We start from the raw sequence: 16869 nt of genomic DNA, 5'->3' as shown, positions 1-16869 counted from the left end.
ATTTCCAAAGATTTGAATGCTTATATACAAAAGCATATTTGTTTACATAGAATGACATAGAATTTTACAGCACAGAAACAGGCCATTCAGCCCTGTAGGTCCATGTTGGTGTTTATGATCCACACAAGCCTCCTCTCACCTTATTTCATCCAACCCTATCAGCATAACCTTCTATTCCTTTCTCCCTCTTCTGCTTATCCATCTTCCCCTTGAATGCATCTATGCTATTCGCCTCAATCACTCCATGTGGTAGCTCCATGTAGTTCCACATTCTCACCACTCTCTGGGTGAAGAAGTTTCTCCTCAATTCCTTATTGGATTTATTAGTGACTATTTTATATTTATGTCCTCTAGTTTTGGACTCCCCCACAAGTGGAAATATCTTCTCCACGTCTACCTTATCTAACCCCTTCATAATTTTAAAGACCTCTATCAGGTCACCTCTCAATCTTCTCTTTTTGAGAGAAAAAAGACCCAGCCTCTTCAATCTTTCCCAATGTTTAATGAAAAATAAAATTGAATCTTAAGTTTATGAAAGGCAGTCTGATGGTGCCACGTGCTCAAATACCATGGAATGATCTCCCAATGCCACCACGTTCCTGATCTCAGGCACAGGGCTATGGGGAAGTACCAAGTGGAGTGCAAGTGCTTCTTCACAGAGGGAGGGGAAATTAGAGGAAACTAGGCTGTTCTGTCACACGTCTAGGACCTGGGTTTTAAAGCAGTATTGCTGGACGTGCAAAGCCGGTCACCCATTTGTGCAGGGCTAAGGGGAAAGAGTGGGGGCGTGGGTTGAATTGGATAGCTCTTTCAAAGAGCCGGCACATGCACAATGGGCTGAATAGCCTCTTTCTGTGCTGTATTATTCTATGATCTGTGCTTTTGGGTATGGTGGTACCTGGCAAAGGGGAAACTAATTGGCGGAAAAGTGGAAGAAAACAAATTAAACATTGGCAGTGCTGCCTCCAAAACCAAAAAGTTCAGTCAATTCACAAACTGCCAAGGAAAAGAAAAGAAGCTGTTTGTTATATATTGGAATAAAGTCACTGCACAAGCTCAGGTGATAGAGAGTATAGTCTCACCCACCTCAGATGAACTCTGGCAAATCAAATCCACCTTGAAATCAAACTCCTTCCCATTGCTTATTCATTCAATCACTGTGGATATGACCTTTAACACCCCCAGTCACAATAGCAAATATTAGCAAACCAGATACACTAATTGGCTATTGTTTTGCTATTGTCGTGGACAGTTTTGTGTTTGAAAATGAAGGCCCAATTTTCACCTTCACGGGCTCCAGCACAAACTTGGCCGTGATAGTGCAGCTGCTTCCAACTAGCGACAAGTAATTCTCATTAAGATGCAGAGCATGAACAAGCAAATTCTCTGGGTGCCGCATTTGCCGCAGTGTCAGACTTGGAGCACCTCAGAATCATGCTGCTTCAAATGGTTTTTTTTTAAAAATGAAGAGCTGTATTTGTTTGTAGAACTGTTGAAATTTCTGCTGATCCAGGTACAAAGTTTCAAATTACAGCTGCATGAATTACAGAAATACCTGATGCCATCACAAACTGCACCAGCATCAGTGCCATGAGGTGAAAATTAGGTCCTCCTTGCCTATGTATAAATACCTTCAGTGATTTCCACTTTTTGAGTGAAGTGTAAAGCTCTCCCTTCAGGTGTACTTTTTCTCTGGTAAGTAAGAATTGATTTGAACAAGGTTCCACTGTACCAGAAATAATAAGTACTACAAAACATTCTAATGCTTTCAGGAAATTTTGTAAGAGGTTAAATTTGATCCTAAAAGCAGGCTTGCAAGGTTTTGCTTAAGACTGCATTCACAGTACAAGCTTAGCATTGGTGCAAAGTGACTTCAGATGCTAAACTTGTGATGTGTAAATTGGGGGTACCAAACTGACTCCAAGATGAAGTGAGACTATCTCCTCGAGGGAGGTCCACTCCACTTTGTTACGGTTCCAAGTTGGCCACTGATACCAGATTCGGGCTGCATTTACATTATAACTGCAGCATCAATCAGTGCAAAGAGGCAATAGTTGTTGGCTAAATGTACCTTAAGTATCTGATTTCTATTAACCATGAGAGTCCTGCCTGCAATTTACAGCAATCAAGTATTAATAAGGACTTGCAATCCTTTGATGGTGGCACCAAAGTATCTAAAATGCCCATCTGACTGACCAAAAAAAAAATCTTGATTTCCACTTAAGCATTTTACCCGTGATTTAAGACTGATCAATAAGAGGTTTACAATTCTTGTAAATTAAGTGCTAGTCCTTATTGCTGCTTTGTTTTTGAACGAGATTGCACCAATAATAAAAAAAATCTAAGCTCTCTGGTTATTTTAAGCACTACCTCTTTAAGTATTTATATTTAAGGTTTTGAGATGTTCTAATCATTGTTTATTTTATGTCTGTATGTTACACAAATATTTTATAATTTTTCATGCTTTATAAGTTATATTTTTGATTAATGATGAATAATGATTGGCAATATAAATATATGTATTGGAGCTGCCCTGGTCAGAAAACACAGACTAAGGAAAAGTATGAAATACACACAAAATAAGGTATGATTACTGGTTTATTGAACCAAAAAAAAAAGACATGGGAATACCTGGGTCACTCAAGTTATGCTTGTCATTTTCCCACAGTTTGTACAGAGATTTACTTGGTGTATTTTCAGCAACTTGAAACTACATTCCTTGATTATCAACAAACCTAGAAAGTAGGATTGCATGTTGACTTGATTTCCTTGTACTTCACCATTTATTGTTCATTACTAACTTCACCAACCATTTCTAACATTCCATGTCTCATCACTGTGTTTCTCTGTCTGTGTTTTCTTGACTAAACCACATTATCATTTGACATAACTCCAAAAAACAAACAGCTCCCCTGATTCCTAATGTTCATGATGTTGTTCTGCCTTTCTCTGTATGTATGAGAATCCATACTTTTGGGGTATATGCCCACTGCTATCATATGAAGACTTAATAAACACAACCATCATTTCTGTATCTCTGTCTCGCTGTTCCTTGTGCTATGTTTAATGGTAAACATGTGTGTATATATAAAAACATACAAAGGGAGTGAAGTTACTCTGTGCACATGCTAAATTTGTGTTAATGTGTTGTATTTATTGTGGTTGTATTAATGACCACAATATTCAGCTCATTTTTGTCCACACTTCCAAAATTCCTTCCTGGACCTAATAGCTTCAACTCATGTTAATGTTTCTATGATTCTTTAGGGTACAGGAAAATGGGATGAGAACAGATAGGTTCCTGTGGGGAACTAGCACTGGTACAGGCACAGCCAAAAGGCCTCTCTCTGTACCAAATTTCTGTGATTTCATAACACAGAAATCCAGCTTTAACATTTTTTTTAAACTTGGGAAGGAGTTGTTGAATATCAGTTAGAAGGTGAAAAAACAAAATTATTCATACTTGCCTTTCAACTTACATCACACCTATAAAGGCATGCTAAGACAGTGGGGAAGTCAACAGAGGTCTAGCATGGAGCAGAGGAGGAGATAATTGTAAGGAGGGACTTAACTGATTCAGTTCAGACAGCAGCAAGGATGCATCAGCAAGTCTGACTTTGCTGGACATGTTCAGGAGCAGGAAGAAGATGAGCAGCAGATGAATAGGGAATTCCACGGCCGTTTGAGGACCACCACGGTTCAGTGCCAGCCAAGGCAGAATGTCTTCCACTGGCAACAGAGTGCCTCAACCTCACTGAGGAGCGATATGTGAAGAGGCTGTGCCTCATCATGGAAGCTTTTATATCTGGAACCAGAGCTGCCATCAAGCAGTAACATCAGCACCACGCTGTCATTAATGGGGAAAAGTGATGATATCACAGGCTTTTTCCAAGCACACCCAGGTCATATAAGCCCTGCTGGTGAATAGATTAAAATTAGCACCAGTGCAGCAGCAGCAGGAGAGGCTGACAGACTTTTTCAAAAGATGTGGCATTCCCAAGTTACAAGATAACATTAAGTAAACCCATGTCGAACACATGTGGACTATCCCATGGCATTCAACACAAAGGGATGCTACTCATGAACATCCAATTGGTCTGTGACCACTAGCAAATCGTGATGCATGTGAATGCACACTGTACCCATATCTTATGGGCCTCTTGGGTGGAGACAACTTGGATGGTGGGCGATCCAGAGGTATGGGTTAACCACTGCAAACATGGTTCATTATATCGCTAAGCAATCCCAGTATCCCTCAGCAAACGGCATGCAATGATGCACATTTGAGAAGCAGCAAAATCATCAGGCAGACATTGACTCTGTTGTGCATTTTTTTCCAGTGTACCTTAACACACACAAGCTTCCGGAAAGTGCACAAGAGTATAGTTGATAATTCCTGCAATTACATAAGAACATAAGAAATAGGAGCAGGAGGAGGCCAATCGGCCCCTGGAGCCTGCTCCGCCATTCAATAAGATCATGGCTGATCTGATCCTAACCTCAAATCTAAATTCATGTCCAATTTCCTGCCCGCTCCCCGTAACCCCTAATTCCCTTCACTTCTAGGAAACCGTCTATTTCTGTTTTAAATTTATTTAATGATGTAGCTTCCACAGCTTCCTGGGGCAGCAAATTCCACAGACCTACTACCCTCTGAGTGAAGAAGTTTCTCCTCATCTCAGTTTTGAAAGAGCAGCCCCTTATTCTAAGATTATGCCCCCTAGTTCTAGTTTCACCCATCCTTGGGAACGTCCTTACCGCATCCACCCGATCAAGCCCCTTCACAATCTTATATGTTTCAATAAGATCGCCTCTCATTCTTCTGAACTCCAATGAGTTGAGTCCCAATCTACTCAACCTCTCCTCATATGTCTGCCCCCTCATCCCCGGGATGAACTGAGTGAACCTTCTTTGTACTGCCTCGAGAGCAAGTATGTCTTTTCTTAAGTATGGAGACCAAAACTGTATGCAGTATTCCAGATGCGGTCTCACCAATACCTTATATAATTGCAGCAATACCTCCCTGTTTTTATATTCTATCCCCCTAGCAATAAAAGCCAACATTCCGTTGGCCTTCTTGATCACCTGCTGCACCTGCATACTAACTTTTTGATTTTCTTGCACTAGGACCCCCAGATCCCTTTGTACTGCAGTACTTTCCAGTTTCTCGCCATTAAGATAATAACTTGCTCTCTGATTTTTCCTGCCAAAGTGCATAACCTCACATTTTCCAATATTGTATTTCATCTGCCAAATCTCCGCCCACTCACCCAGCCTGTCTATATCCCCTTGTAGGTTTTTTATGTCCTCCTCACTCTCTACTTTCCCTCCCATCTTTGTATCATCTGCAAACTTTGATATGTTACACTCGGTCCCATCCTCCAAATCGTTAATATAGATTGTAAAGAGTTGGGGACCCAGCACCGACCCCTGCGGAACACCACTGGCTACTGGTTGCCAGTCCGAGAATGAACCATTTATCCCAACTCTCTGCTTCCTGTTAGATAACCAATCCTCCACCCATGCCAGAATATTACCCCCAATCCAGTGATTCTTTATCTTGAGCAATAATCTTTTATGTGGCACCTTGTCGAATGCCTTCTGGAAGTCTAAATACACTACGTCCACTGGTTCCCCTTTATCCACCCTGTACGTTATGTCCTCAAAGAACTCAAGCAAATTTGTCAGACATGACTTCCCCTTCATAAAGCCATGCTGACTTTGTCCTATTAAATTATGTTTATCCAAATGTTCCACTACTGTCTCCTTAATAATAGACTCCAAATTTTTAGCAACCACAGATGTTAGGCTAACTGGTCTATAATTTCCAGCCTTCTGCCTACTATCCTTTTTAAATAAGGGTGTTACATTAGCAGTTTTCCAACCTGCCGGGACCTTTGCCGAGTCCAGAGAATTTTGGAAAATTATTACCAAAGCATCCACAATCCCTACTGCCACTTCCCTCAAGACCCTAGGATGCAAGCCATCAGGTCCAGGGGATTTATCCGCCTTGAGTCCCATTTATTTACTGAGTACCAATTCCTTAGTGATTTTAATAGTATTTAGCTCCTCCCCCCCTAGAGCCCCCTGTTTGTCCAGTGTTGGGATATTCTTCGTGTCCTCTACCGTAAAGACTGAAACAAAATATTTGTTCAGCATTTTTGCCATCTCCATGTTTCCCACCATTAATTTCCCGGTCTCATCCTCTAAAGGACCTACGTTTGCCTAAGCCACCCTTTTTCTTTTGAAATAACTGTAGAAACTCTTGCTATCTGTTTTTATATTATTTGCTAATTTATTTTCATAATCTATCTTCCCTTTCTTAATCAATCCTTTCGTTACTTTTTGCTGTCTTTTGAAGACTTCCCAATCTTCTATCCTCCCACTAAGTTTGGCTACCTTATGTCCTTGTTTTTAGTCGGATACTATCCTTAATTTCTTTACTTAGCCACGGATGGCTATCATTTCTTTTACACCCTTTTTTCCTCAGTGGAATATATATTTTTTGAAAGTTGTAAAATAACTCCTTAAATGAACACCACTGCTCATGTACCGTCTTACCCTTTAATCTATTTTCCCAGTCCACTTTAATCAATTCCGCTCTCATACCATCATAGTCTCCTTTATTCAAGCTCAGTACGCTTGTTTGAGAACCAACCTTCTCACCCTCTAATTGGATATGGAATGTAACCATGTTATGGTCACTCATTCCAAGGGGATCCTTAACTAGGACATTATTAATTAATCCTGGCTCATTACACAGGACCAGGTCCAAGGTTGCTTGCCCCCTTGTAGGATCAGTTACATACTGCTCAAGAAATCCATTCCTAATACACTCAATAAACTCTTCCTCAAGGCTGCCCTGCCCAATTTGATTTGTCCAGTTAATATGATCGTTAAAATCCCCCATAATTATACCTGTTCCCTTATTACATGCCCCGACTATTTCCTGATTAATACTTCTTCCAGCAGAGTTGCAACTATTAGGAGGCCTATATACTACGCCCACTAGTGTTTTTTTCCCCTTATTATTCCTTATCTCTACCCAAACTGTTTCATTATCCTGATCTTTTGTCCCAATATCATTTCTCTGTATTACAGTGATTCCTTCCTTTATTAACATAGCCACCCCATCTCCCCTTCCTTCCTGCCTGTCCTTCCTGATTGTTAAATACCCTGGCATATTTAATTCCCAGTCGTTGTCACCCTGCAGTCATGTTTCTGTAATGGCCACAAGATCATACCCATATGTAGTTATTTGTGCCGTTAACTCGTCCATTTTGTTATGAATGCTACGTGCATTCAGATAAAGAACTTTCAAATATGTTTTGTGACACTTAGTTCCTGCTTTTTCCTTTTTTAACACTTTACCTTTTACTCCATACCTTCTGTCCCTTCCTGACATGCTTTCCTCTGTCTCCCTGCTCAGGTTCCCAACCCCCTGCCACAGCTTTGATGCTGGGTTAATCGCCTTACGCCTTCTAGTTTTTATTTTATCTGTCGTGCCTAAAGTACACTTTCTTTCCGCTGCTCTATGCTTTTCCCTTTCACTTGTTCTTGAACAACTGTTTGTACTATTTGTATTGTAGATTTCCCCAGGGTCTTCCCCTCTCTTGCTGCTCTCAACTTTATTCCCTTCTGACTCCCCGCTCAGGTTCCCATCCCCCTGCCACTCTAGTTTAAACCTTCCCCAACAGCACTAGCAAACACCCCGCGAGGACATTGGTCCCGGTCCTGCTCGGGTGTAACCCGTCCCGCTTGTACAGGTCCCACCTTCCCCAGAACCGATCCCAATGTCCCAGGAATCTAAATCCCTCCCTCCTACACCATCCCTGCAGCCATGCATTCATCCTGTCTATTCTCCTGTTCCTATACTCACTAGCACGTGGCACTGGTAGTAATCCTGAGATCACTACCTTTGAAGTCCTGCTTTTTAATTTATCTCCTGAATCCTTAAATTCACCTTGCAGGACCTCATCCCTTTTTTTAACCTATGTCGTTGGTACCAATATGGACCACGACTACTGGCTGTTCACCCTCCCCCTCCAGAATGCCCTACAGTCGCTCCGTGACATCCTTGACCCGAGCACCAGGGAGGCAACATACCATCCTGGAGTCACTTTTGCGGCCGCAGAAATGCCTATCTGTTCCCCTTACAATTGGATCCCCTATCACTATAGCCCTGCCACTCTTCTTCCTCCCCTCCTGTGCAGCAGAGCCACCCGTGGTGTCCTGAACCTGGCTCTTGCTGCTTTCCCCTGATAAGCCATCTCCCCCAACAGTATCTAAAGCAGAATATCTGTTTGAGAGGGAGATGGCCCCAGGGGACTCCTGCTCTACCTGCCTAGTCCTTTTACTCTGCCTGGCGGTCACCCATTTCCTTTCTGCCTGCGTAATCTTTACCTGCGGTGTGACCACCTCACTGAACGTGCTATCCACGATAGTCTCAGCATCGCGGATACTCCACAGTGAATCCACCCGCAGTTCCAGCTCCGAAAGACGGTTAGCCAGTAGCTGCAGCTGGACACACTTCCTGCACACATGGTCACCAGGGACGCTGGTAGTGTCCATGACTTCCCACATAGTGCAGGAGGAGCATATCACGGGTGCGAGCTGTGCTGCCATTACTTGCCTTAGACTCTCAGACTCTCCTCCCGCTCTCGGTCTCTCCTTTTATACTGTGCTCACCTCTCGGACTCTCCTGCCTCACCGATGTCGCACAGTAGTTGTCTCTTGTTGCAGGTCTTCTACACTCAGGTCCACTGCCGCTCTGGGGAAAAAGTTAGTAAAAGCAAGGCAAAGCAGCACCTCCTTCCCCCACTTCACCGAACCCCTGCACTTACCAAACTCTCAGCAGTTCAATGTGTTGTCCGCACACCGTGCTGTCGCACTGACAGGCCCATGTATTTCTACAGTTTGTGACTCAGATGAGTCAGGCCTGCCCCACCTTCAGGTACCAGTTTAATCTAGCTAACCAATTAATTTACTACAGCAGCTCTCTCTGCTGAAGCCTGACAGAAACTTAAAAATTTAAACTTTAAAATTGAACTTAAACAGTTGAAAGCAATATGCAATACTTTCAGTTCACACTGTGTTGTTTAAAACATGGGAAAAATAATCAACTCCCCTTTATTGTACTGTTTGTGCACTCAGAGAAATTTCACCACCAAGACCTAAGCATTCTCACATTAGAGCAAGACCAGAGGACTACACTCATTCCATTGTGCTCTACTTTCCTCTGGTACAGTGTTAGTCCAGTAATCTCTGACAGACGGACAAGTGAGGAGACTCGTTTAACAAAGGAGAAGTCAATTTTTTGTAAGGTTCGAATTTAAAAAAAGAATGGACCATTTGATGGGGTAAAAAACATGTTATGAAGCTGTAAGCTTTGATGTGAAAATTAAATGCTGTTATTTTCTGCAGTTCAAATTTGGTTGTTCCGTATAATGGCTGAAAACACTATAGGCTTGTCAGACCAGAATCAGTTCTTCTTTTCTACCTCAATATAATTATCGTTAGGTCAGTGTTATCAGTATGTAAAGCTTGAGACTGTCACAATATCTTGCTACCTGATTTACCAAAGTACAGTGTAAGCTCACAATATGTTGACTGTATTAGCTGAAGAGAATCACCCCCAAAAAATCATAGTGATCAGATAACAATCGTTAATCCTTCAGTGAGGTAGTCAGCATGCTTCCACTGTGTGAACTGCTGTGGCCAGTGTCGACTATGATACTTTTCCTCCAGCAATTAATAGTAATGTTGAAGCATGCTTTTTAAAAATTCTGTAAGGTTCTGCAGCTCAGTTACCTTACCCACAATACAATAGTTATAGAAAAAGATTTGCATCTCCATTGTGCCTTTACTGGCCTCAGGACATCCCAAAGCACTTTACAGCCAACGAAACACTTTTTGAAGTGTAGTCACTGTTGTAATGTAGGAAATGCGGCAGCCAATTTGCGCACAGCAAGGTCCCACAAACAGCAATGAGATAACAACCAGATAACCTGTTTTAGTGATGTTGGTTGAGGGATAAACATTGGTCAGAACACCAGGGAGAACACCCCTGCTCTTTTTTGAAACAGTGCCATGGGATCTTTTACATCCACCCAAGAGGGAAGACGGGGCCTCGGTTTAACGCCTCATCCGAAAGTCGGGTATGGAGATACAGCCCATCCCTAGTAATAGTACACTGGAACAATTTTTCCAGCACCATTTATCCACGGTGAGATCCATATTTCAGCCATTCTGTCTGAGAAAGGGTTGCCAAACAGAGATGAGACCTCATCCTAGATGTGGGGAAGAAACACTCAATTGGTGCAGCTGTTGTGCATCTCCAAACAGTTGGCTGAAGTATGGCATTGTACAGGCCTGGGAGCAGAGGCTTTCTCACCTTCTCACTCAGCTGCATGTCCCTGGGAGCTTCTTTTAAAAAAATAAACAGGAAGAAAAAATTGCGCAGTTGTCAGGCATTAAGGAGCGAATGTTACAGTTAAATTGAAAGGAGTAAAACAGTCTGCTGAAAGATGAACAGAAACAAAATACAACTGAGGATAAAGCAACGTCAACACAAGAGAAGGGAGCGGGGAGGGAACAACAGGACATTACAATGAAAGGAACGTGTAATAAGAACTGAGATTAAAGAAAGAGAAAGAAAGGAAGGAGTTGCCAGAGGTATGTAGGATGAAGGGCATTGGCTAACATGAAAGAGGAATGTACTTTGGGGGTTTAAACAGAGAATCACTATAGCTGAAGTATTTGAGTTTTGTTCTCTAGAGATTAAAATAATAATGGTACAATTCATCAAATGTGGAAGCAGGCTCCAAATCGGCACAGACAAGAAAAGCACCATTGTAAGGAGGTACACAGGTAGTGACTGATAAGGATCAGTGGGGATAGAATAGGTTCAAACATTGAAATGTTGTAATCTACAGGCAATCTTTCTGTGAAAAATTAGAGAATTACCAAAAGCAACAAGGCAAATTGCGGTTGATAAGGATGCATGGCGATTTATTTGATGAGGTTTAATTATTTTTAAAGGAGCTGTGTTATTTTTTCTAGGGAGGGTGAAGAGGTGAGTTATTTTGGTAACAGCACAGAATAATAGCAGTTCACTGGCAATGCACGAAAAGTCAAAAGGTTTTGGATCTGCCCAATGGTGTAGATGTGGGGCTACTGTTCATTACGTATGAGTTTTATTTTTTTAAGCATTTCTAAGACATGCTTCCTCCCTCCTCCCTGCTCCCTCCTCACCAGAAAATATTGATTTGGATGCATTGGGAGTACACCTTTTAAGAAAGGAAATTTCTTTCAAGTTCCTTCCTTTCCTGGACATTTTAAACATATATACATAAACAGGGGAGTTGGACTAATTGGATAGCTCTTTCAAAGAGCTGGCACAGGCATGATGGGCTGAAGGACCTCCTACTGTGCTGTATGATTCTATTTTCTATTTTCTGTAGTATATTCTATTACATATTGAGAGAGTGTGCTATTCTCAACTGGTCAGAGAACAATGATATTGGTGAAAGGTGTACATTGTGATAATACATTGGTTTCTTGGCTCTTGATCCCCAGCTCTACCTCTCCACCACTAGCCCTAACTCCATGACCACCACTGTGCCCTCTGGTTGCTTGTCCAACATCAAATCATGGATCAGTCAGAAATTTCTCCAACTTAACATCAGCCATTTTGCTCAGCTCTTACCTAAAACCTCTTTACCCTCAATTCCATCCCCTCCCTTGCTGCCTTCTCAGGCTGATCGAGGCACTGTGCAATCTCTGTGCTCCATCCCCTCCCTTGCTGCCTTCTCAGGCTGACCTAGCACTGTGCAATCTTGGTGTTCTGTTTGACTTGGAGTTGAGCCAAACTGGGAGGTCCTTAAAGGGATCGCTGCAGGCCAACACCAAAAAGGTAAGTGTTTAAAAAATACTTACCTGAATGTGGAGCAGGAGTCCTCCTCCCAGCTCCACATTCAAACCACAGGCTGCTGCTGGCCATCACTCGCCCCCCCACCCCCCTCCTCATTGGTCCTGTCCCGATGGCCTGATCACCTCTCTGATGCTACCACTGAGCACTGTGACATGAGGAGTGGTATAGAAATGTAGGTTTCTGGTTTGCATTTGGTTAAGTTAGGCCCATATTCATTTGGTTTTATGTTACATATAACTTATTTTAAAATGTGAAAAAAATTGGGGAAATCACCCTGGTCCTAACTCACACCAAGTCCCGTTCACCCATCACCCCTATACTCACTGACCTATATTGGCACCCAGTCCAGCGATGTCTTGATTTTAAAATTCAAATCCTTGTTTTCAAATCCTTCCATGGCCTCACCCTGCCCTATATCTCTGTAACCTCCTCCAGCCCTATAACCCTCCGAGATCTTTGCGCTCCTCCAATTCTGGCCTCTTGCGCATCCCGATTTTTATCACTCTGCGATTGGCAGACGTGCCTTCAGCTGCCTAGGCACTAAGCTTTGGAATTCCCTCCCTAAATCCCTCCACCCCTCCCTCCTCCTTTAAGATGTTCCTTAAAACCTACCTCTTTGACCAAGCTTTTGGTCATCTGTCCTAATATCTCCTTATGTGGCTCATTGTCAAACCTTGTTTGATAATCGCTCCCATGAAGTGCCTTGGGTCGTTTTACTATGTTCAAGGCGCTATATAAGTTGTTATTGGTCTACTTTTATGCTCCTCCCGGTGACCAGATTGAGAGAAGCATTAACAGGGGCCTGGGAACAGGTTGCCTCAGGAATGGGGAATTTGCAGGGCATGAGTTCTGAGAGAGAGAAAATAAAATAACTTCAAAAAACAGAATGAGAAAAAAGAAATCACACGCTACTGGTAATGCAGAAACCAACTGCATATGTATCTGTTTCTATGAAACTGCACCTCAAATACATCTTCAATCAGGAAACATTGGCTGAAATATCAACTGATATGTCAACACCAAACCTACACACAAAGGCCTGCAGACACACAGCTGTGATTTCTCTTCATATTAATTTGGGACCATTCATAAAGTACGTATGTGAGTATGTAAAAAGGCACCAAAGTGTACAAGGCTTTTGTCAAAGTGGTACATATATTATTTTTAATCTTTTTAAACATTATCTCTACTTATAATGTTAATACATTTATAATGTTTCAACAATTTTCTATTTTATCATCACTGAAATAAAAAGTTGTTTCACTGCAGATCTGAATTATTTTTTGGGAAAGCAAAGTTAATAGTGGTTTGGAAAAGTGTATGATTGGCAACAAGGTTTGTCAAGAAAAAATTGAGATTTTCAGAATACATACTTTGTGACACTTTTTGGGAACTACTGGTAACGAGTTCAGATGTGTTTATTCACTCATAACAATTGTATATTTAGCAAAGTCTTTATGGAATTACAGCACTACGAAGACATCCTAGGGTAACTACCCTGTGACTTGAAGAATCAAACATTCAGAGAAAGGGGAAAAAACCCACTGAGGGACAACAATAAATTTTTGTTCAGAATCGGTTATTGTCACCTTGACATATATAACTCAATAATATATATTCAGAGATTACTTTTAATACAAAACAACACTGCTATTTGTTCTGAAAAAAAACTCAAGTAGATTTTTTGGATTTTTTAAGGCCAGCCAAAGACAGCAATGGGGTCCTAACCGTAGATTACACCACAGGTTAAGGTATTAGCTGCAGGGTTCAGGTGTGGCTGTAACCTGAAACTGGAGCCAGGTATCGCACAGCGTCTGATAGAAAAGGTACAGACAGAAACTACCAGCAAAACAGGAAGCCAGTTTAACTGCATAGAAAAGGGACATCGTTGCAACCAGTCTCAATGTCTTTTTAATTTGAATATCAACAGCAAAAGCAAAGGCACCAAGGATTAGTTAGCAGATAAAAAGATGCCTGGTATCATGGAGTTCCCGAGGTGAAGCAGCATTTTACACCAGCCCGAAGTACAGGTAACTTGTGCTGTACTGAGAGGTTCTTAGTTAAAGGGTCTTAAGTTCCAGGACCGATCTCTTCTGGAATATCACTTGAAATTTTGGAATTGCTTTTCAAGTTGTAGAGCAATCCCTGTTAGAATGGACTGTTTTTGAGCTTTGGCTGGTAATTGGGTACAGTATTTTTACAAAAGGGAGGATCTTCGCTCTCACAAGGTAAATGTGTGCTTGCTAGAAGTAAAGGACGGCGTGGAAGTAGAAATGTACCTTTTCATACCGCGCTGGATAAAACTAGCCTGGATCCAATGCGTTGCTATTTTTAGATTGGATAATGATATCTGAAGTCTGTCAAATCTAAATATGTAATGGATCATCAATGCAAGGTTGGGAACATGGACAGTTTTATGACTGAAATGTTCATTACATATAAGGATTGGACTGAGGTGATGCTTTTATTGTTAATGGCCGTGGTTTTATTGGTGCATAATGTATGAATCAAGAAGACTAAATGTAAAGAGTAGCAGGATTACAGAAAGGAAGCATTTACTATTTTCATTGGTGTACACCAGTCAGTTTTAGTAAATTAATATTTTTTAATATTTAAAAATGTTTAAACCGTGCCTAATACTGCCTTTGTGCTTAAGAAAGCTAGCTTAATTTTAAAACCCTCCTGGCTGGCTGGCGCAATCGGCGGAAACTCAGTTGTTTCGAGCGGGGACCATGGCCAGTTTTGTGGGCTGGGCAAATTTCAGTGATTTTTTTTAAGCCAGTGCAAAACATCGCGGAAACTCGACTTACGCTGGGCGCAAATTACACCCAGTGTAATTCCTCGATGTTTTGCGCTGAAAAAGCCAATGCAGAAACTCTGAATTCAGCAATATTTCCGAGATTATTACCCTTGAGGACTTACATACGAACATACGAATTAAGAGCAGGAGTCGGCCATTCGGCCCCTCGAGCCTGCTCTGCCATTTGATAAGATCATGGCTGATCTGATTGTGACCTCAACCCGACTTTCCCGGCTACCTACAATAACCTTTGACTCCCTTTTTAATCAGGAATCTATCTAAGTCAGCCTTAAAAATATTCAATGACCCTGCCTCCACCGCTGTCTGGGGAAGGGAGTTCCACAGACTCAGGACCCTCAGAGAAAAAATTTCTCCTCATCTCCGTCTTAAATGAGAGACCCCTTATTTTTAAACTGTGCCTCTTAGTTCTAGTGTCTCCCACACGGCAAAACATCCTCTCAGCATCTACCCCTTCTAGTCCCCTCAGGATCTTATATGTTTCAATAAGATCACCTCTCATTCTTCTAAACTCCAATGTATACATAAGAGCATAAGAGATAGGAGCAGGAGTAGGCCATTCGGCCCCTCGAGCCTGCTCTGCCTTTTAATGAGATCATGGCTGATCTGATTTTTTACCTCAACTCCACTTTCCTGCCCTTTCCCCATATCCTTTGACTCCCTTGCTGATCAAAAATTTGTCTAACTCAGCCTTGAATGTATTCAATGACTCAGCCTCCACAGCTTTTTGGGGTAAAGAATTCCAAAGATTCACGACCCTCTGGGAGAAGAAATTCCTCCTAATTTCCGTCTTAAACGGGCGACCCCTTATTCTGAGACTATGCCCCCCTACTTTTAGATTTCCCCCATGAGGGGTAACATCCTCTCAGCATCTACCCTATCGAGTCCCCTCAGAATCTTGTATGTTTCAATAAGATCTCCTCTCATTCTTCTAAACTCCAATGAGTATAGACCCAACCTGTTCAATCTTTCCTCATAAGACAACCCTTCCATACCCGGAATCAACCTTGTGAACCTTCTCTGAACTGCCTCCAATGTAAGTATGTCCTTCCTTAAATAAGGGCGCCAGAACTGTATGCAGCACTCCAGGTGTGGTCTCACCAGCACCCTGTACAGTTGTAGCATGACTTCCCTGCTTTTATACTCCATCCCCCAGAAATAAAGGCCAACATTCCATTTGCCTTCTGGATTACCTGCTGCACCTGTATGTTGACTTTTTGTGTTTCATGTACGAGGACACCCAGATCCCTCTGTACCGCAGCTTTTTGTAGTATTTCTCCATTCAAATAATATTTTGCTTTTTTATTTTTCCTCCCAAAGTGGATGACTTCACATTTTCCCACATTATATTCCAACTGCCAAATTTTTGCCCATTCGCTTAACCTGTCAATATCCCTTTGCAGACACTTTGTGTCCTCATCGCAACTTGCTTTTCCCACCTATCTTTGTATCATCAGCAAATTTGGCCAGAAGACACTCTGTTCCTTCATTCAAGTCACTGATATATTTTGTAAATAGTTGAGGCACCCCACTAGTTACAGATTGCCTTTTTGAAAATGACCCTTTTATCCCAACTCTTTGTTTTCTGTTAGTTAGCCAATCCTCTATCCATGCCAGTATATTACCCCCAACAACATGAGCTCTTATCTTGTGCAGTAATCTTTTATGTGGCACCTTATCGAATGCCTTTTGGAAATCCAAATATACTGCATCCATTGGTTCCCCTTTATCCACCCTGCCCGTTACTTCCTCAAAAGAACTCTAATAAATTTGCCAGACATGATTTCCCCTTCATAAAACCATGTTGACTCTCCTTGATTGTATTATGAGTCTCCAAATGTCCTGCTACTACTTCCTTAATAATGGATTCTAGCATTTTCCCAATGACAGATGTTAGGCTAACTGGTCTATAGTTACCTGCTTTCTGTCTCACTCCGCTTCTTGAATAGGGGTGTTACGTTTGCGGTTTACCAATCCGCTGGGACCTTTCCCGAATTTAGTGAATTCTGGAAGATTACAACCAATGCATCCACTATCTCTCTGTAGCCACTTCCTTTAAGACCCTCGGATGCAAGCCATCAGGTCCCGGGGAACTTGTCAGCCTTTAGACCCATTAGTT

The 16869-nt window shown here is 41.9% G+C and overlaps 1 protein-coding gene across 1 annotated transcript in view; it reads left to right on the top strand.

Annotated features, from left to right (window-relative positions):
* crb1 (crumbs cell polarity complex component 1) overlaps positions 1–16869 on the top strand; it is an 82410-nt gene that overhangs the window by 58607 nt on the left and 6934 nt on the right. The window lies entirely within an intron of this gene.

This window comes from Heptranchias perlo, chromosome 9 (assembly GCF_035084215.1).
Source record: "Heptranchias perlo isolate sHepPer1 chromosome 9, sHepPer1.hap1, whole genome shotgun sequence".
Taxonomy (NCBI): Eukaryota; Metazoa; Chordata; class Chondrichthyes; order Hexanchiformes; family Hexanchidae; genus Heptranchias; species Heptranchias perlo.
Note: the sequence above shows the minus strand (reverse complement) of the source record. Positions and strands in the feature narration are given on the sequence as shown.